General features: G+C 38.1%; 1 pseudogene; it reads left to right on the top strand.

Moving 5' to 3' along the window:
• Positions 1 to 1,466: 1,466 nt before the first annotated feature.
• LOC118942431 (5S ribosomal RNA) lies at positions 1,467 to 1,585 on the top strand (annotated as a pseudogene).
• The last annotated feature ends 3,362 nt before the right edge of the window (positions 1,586 to 4,947 follow it).

The raw sequence follows: 4,947 nt of genomic DNA, 5'->3' as shown, positions 1-4,947 counted from the left end.
CTTGTGAGTTTGTGGAATGTCTTGTTGCTCACTTTCACAGATATGTTACGGTCTGTTAGACTTGTCCTAACTCGTGTCGTGGAGAATCGTAACAAAATGTAACACTTACAAGAACTTGTGAATTCAATATAGGCTTTTAATACAAACATATCAGAAGCCTAGATGGTCTGCAGAACACACCCTTTCCCAGAGCACTGGCTCTGTTTTTATACACATACAACATATGAGTCCATCCCACATGCAAATTAAGTTACTTCCCTCAGTCCATCTGCCACCATTATATCCCAATCTGTGCATCCTGCTTGTTCAGCTCGATAACGCCCATATCTGCTTTCAGTTAAGTTATAATAGTGGCAGGACGTCTTCATGTCCCAAAAATAATACATGCCCATCTTATGCTATGGGCCCCCTTATGTTCAGCCTGGTGTGTTCTTTGGTATGTCTGTCCTTATTAGGACTCGTAGACTATGTGTCTCTTTGGTCATTTGGCTGACCCCCTCCTTTGTATGTCCCTCTGACCTTGGTTTGTCCAGCTGTCCTATGCTCTCAGGGCCTTACTCTGGTTTCCTGTCCTATACAATAGACAATGCATTTTACCAGAATGGCAAATGCACTCGAAGTGTATCTTTCTCTTGTGTTTACAGTATTATGTTTCTCCATATGTACACCTTTCTCCCACACTCGCAGCCTCGCACCAAACCCAGGAGCTCCTGTCTGTGTCTTGGCTACTCACTAGACTAGGACAGGTGAAGTGTCACACCTCAGGCCTATTAAACCTAATGACTAAATTCCAAATACCTTTCATTTTAATTAAGGTCCAATGCAGCTGTTTTTATCTCGATATCAAATAATTTCTGGGTAACAATTACTGTGATTGTTTTCAAATGAAATGAATTGAGGGATAAAATTGATACTATAGACCTTGCGAACTATGCTTGCCAACTATCGCATGTAATCGCCATACAGAGAGTATCAAGTAACCATTCAGAGCCAGCGATCAGTCATTTAATTAGCCATTTTCAGACGCTGACAAGATGCAAGTGATGTAACACATGATTTTGGACAGTTCAAATCAAATTAAACTTTATTTTTGCGCCGAATACATCAAGTGTAGACCTTACTGTGAAATGCTTACTTACAAGTCCTTAACCAACAGTGCAGTTCAAGAAGAGTTAAGAAAATATTTAGCAAATAAACTAAAGTAAAAAATGCTAAAAAGTAGCACAATAACATAACAGTACTTGGTACTTGGATGGGACACTGCCTGGGAATACCAGGTGCTGTTAGCTTTTTTTCACTGCCTTGTGGAATTTCAACTCTTTGTCCGTTTTTTCCCACAAGCCTGAAATATGTGCCCTCGCTTTGAAATAAGTAAGCAAGGTTAGTTTGTATTTCATCCAACAATCTGTGCTACGAATTATGGCTACAGTATATGCAATTTCTTCCACTTTTTGAGATTTCATTTTGCTTACGGCCACACCGGCCTGTATACGCCTGATCTAATCTGATCTCGGAAGCTAAGCAGGGTTGTGCCTGGTTAGTACTTGGGTGGGAGACCGCCTGGGAATACCAGGTGCTGTAAGCATTTTTCTCCAGCAGAGGGTTCTCTTGTGTCATGCGTGGAGCAACTCCCTTTTATTTATCACCCTAATAGTGTTGTGTCTTTTTATTGGACTAAATGCAGTTTGTTAGTGCTTCCCTGCCCTGCCCTGATCAAATCAAATAATGGACAATGCGTTTACCTCAAAATCTAGGCAGTGCATTCAGCATTTGTTTTTAGGCAAGGAGAGAGACTGTCAATGTCTGTAGTCCATTAGGGCCCTGTAAAATCCCCTTCAATGTTTTGACTGATTGCCCCCCCCCCCCCCCAAAAAAAGAAAAATAATAATATTCCCCCCCCATCCCGTTTGTCCCTGCTTCTGCAGGTTTTCGCTCTCAAAAGTACACCTTTTTAATAGAATTATAACACGATTAGATGTTCTATGTCCACGACAACATTTAAAACCCTAGCAGGAAACCACTTTTGAGGTCTGGGAAAAACGGAAGACATATCGATTTTTGGGGTGTAGTTACCCTTTTTTAGGCAAGTGTGCGCCAGGAAGAGACCTTTGTTTGGTTAAGCGGTGTTGCTGTAGCGCTCATGTGATTGCGGAGTTTGCAAAACAAATGGCCACTGGATTGATGCAAATAATCATGATATAATTCTGCCAGGCTGGCATAGGCTACTTTGCAGTTAACATTTGATTGAGAAGGTTTTTGTGGGAAGCCTTTCCTTCTCTACCACAAGAAGGTTATCATTAGCCTCATCGCTAACGGCTACACAAAGTGTAGAGATGCGCGCGCTCCGCACGCATGCGCACGGAAACTGGGCAGTCCTGTGCAGTTTCTGAAAGTTGCGTGGAAATACGAATCACTGATGCATTTTGTTCATGTCTTATGATTCACTTGGGCAAATGAATGGATTTTCTAACAAGTTGAAGGGAATGATTTGATTTCCTCCTTAGCTCAAAGCATTTTGTAATGTTGTTGAATTTCGGTGTAATGTCTGTATTTCGTGATTCCGTGTGGGCGCGCTGTATTTTATAGGGCCCAGGTCCATGAAGTTGTCATGAGTATGAACCTAGGATATGCCCTCTTTTTCCCCCCCCACAAGAGTGAAATATATGGTCTGGAAATGCAAGCAAGGTTTGAGCTTTTCAGTGTGTCACAAGGTGGACATTTCTCTGTCCCCCTAAGAGTAAGCGACACGTTGACTTTATATAGTGTACCAAGAGATTGCCTTTTGCTTACGGCCATACCAGCCTGAGTGAGCACTTCCTGTTTGGAAAGTGAGACAGGTGTCGGTAATTAAGTCGTGAGTGAGTGAGTGTTTGTTTGCTTGAGAGCTTTTTTGGTTATTTTCAACGTTTTTTTAAGTATAATTTTGATTTTTGCATTTGAAAAAGTTTAAGTTTGGTTCGTTTTTTTTCCCCCCCTTTGCAGTTTTGCTGCTTGGGTGAGAGTTTTTGGCCTCTTTTTTTGTTTAATATGACGGACAACATGGCAAAAAGTAGGGTGAAGTGTAATGGGGTTTTAATTGATTATTTTATTCTTGAGAGATCTGTGAGACAGGGATGCCCTTTATCAGCTTTATTATTTGTTTTATCGGTGGAACCTTTAGCAGCATTTTTTTTTAAAGATCATCTTATAAATTGTGTACAGACTCCACAAGAAGGTTTTAGTTTGATTCATCAATACGCAGATGATACCACTATAACAGTTAGAGATGAGGGAAGTGTAAAAAGGGTGATGGAGTGTTTTAAAGTATATGGACAAGCATCAGGTGCAAAGGTTAACATGGAGAAGTCAGTTGTAATGTATATTGGGAAGATTAATGAGGGGAATTTTACTTTTAAGGTGGTAAAAGATTATTTTAAGGTGTTAGGAGTGTTTTTAGGGGTGAACGAAATAGAAGCTAGGGTTTGACATGGAGTGGTGTGATAAATAAAGTTAGGAAGGTAGTAAATATGTGGAGGGGGAGGTCTTTGAAGTTAAAAGGGAAAGTCATTGTGTTAAATTTCTTGTTGATGTCAATTTTTATTTATGTAATGAATGTTTTGGATATGCCAGAATGGGTTTTATCTGAAATGAATAAGATTTTAGTTGATTTTTTATGGGACGGGAAGGGGGTGAAAATTGCTTTTAAAACTTTGATTGCAGGTTATGAAGAGGGGGGTTTGAAGTTGGTAGATTTAAGTGTAAGGAAAACAGCAATTAGAGTTAAAATGGTACGGAAATATTTATTTGGTGAATTGGATTATGGGTGGAAAAGGTTTTTTAAAGATTATTTGCAAGAGGTAGGGAGGGTGGGGGACAATGGTTTATTGATGAGTATGAAGAAAGAAATGTTAGGAAATATACCGTTGTTTTATAGAGAAGTGTTTGAGGCTTGGGGGCAATTTTTACCAAATATTTATTATGAATGTACCATTTTAGAAGATATTTTAAATCAACCGATATTTTTAAATCCAAAGATAAAGTGTAATAATATGACGTTGTTTTGTAAATATTTTATGAGGGCTGGGATGAGGCAGATAGGTGACATTGTATATGAGGTAATTCCTGGGTTCCTTCCGTTGCAGGCAATATATGATAATGTGGTTGAAATAGATGAAGAGATTAGTAAAACTACTGTGGAGAATATGTACAAGAAAATATTAGGATGTATTCCTGGGGAGTGGGTGATTTTAATAAATAAAGAGGTGGCTAAAAGATCTAGGGGTTTACCGGTTTTATATTATGAAAGTAATGGGGAGAAACATGATTTATCAGGTTTAAAAGTTCAAATGGTTTATAGTAAATGTATTTTAAAAGAGATAAAAGTTCCTGCGTCGGAAAAAGTGTGGTCTAGGGTGTTTGCAAATATGGATGTGAAATCAATATGGAAGAATGTAAATGTCAAATATAATTCTATAGAGTGTGAAGACAATGATTTTAAATTGAAACACAATAGGATTTTTACAAATGTGGTTTTGCATCAAATAAATAGGGAGATTAAAAGAATGTGATATTTGTGTTACAGGGGTGGAAAATGTTATGCACTTTTTTGTTGATTGTAGCAGGTTAAAAGATTTTCATGAGTTTTTAAAAGGGCTTTTAGTAAAACATTGGGGGGAGGAGATTTTTAATGGGGTGGAATGGAAGAGATTCTTTCTTTTTGGTATTAACGGGAAAAGTAAAGTTTTGAATTTTAATTTGGTTAATTATGTTTTAAGTCATGCTAGATATGCTGTAAGACAAAGAAGGAACATGGGTCATTATGAAGGGAAATGTGTGAGTGTGGAAGGTCTTTTTAGGAGGATTTTAGAAAATGATATAGAGATAATATATAAATACGGTGGAGGAAATTTTGAAAAACTGTTTGTGTGGAGGAGTACTTTTATTGAAATAATGTCAAATGGGAAACTT

The sequence above is a fragment of the Oncorhynchus mykiss genome, chromosome 20, assembly GCF_057628025.1.
Source record: "Oncorhynchus mykiss isolate SJ-2025 chromosome 20, ASM5762802v1, whole genome shotgun sequence".
In the NCBI taxonomy this organism is placed as follows: Eukaryota; Metazoa; Chordata; class Actinopteri; order Salmoniformes; family Salmonidae; genus Oncorhynchus; species Oncorhynchus mykiss.
Note: the sequence above shows the minus strand (reverse complement) of the source record. Positions and strands in the feature narration are given on the sequence as shown.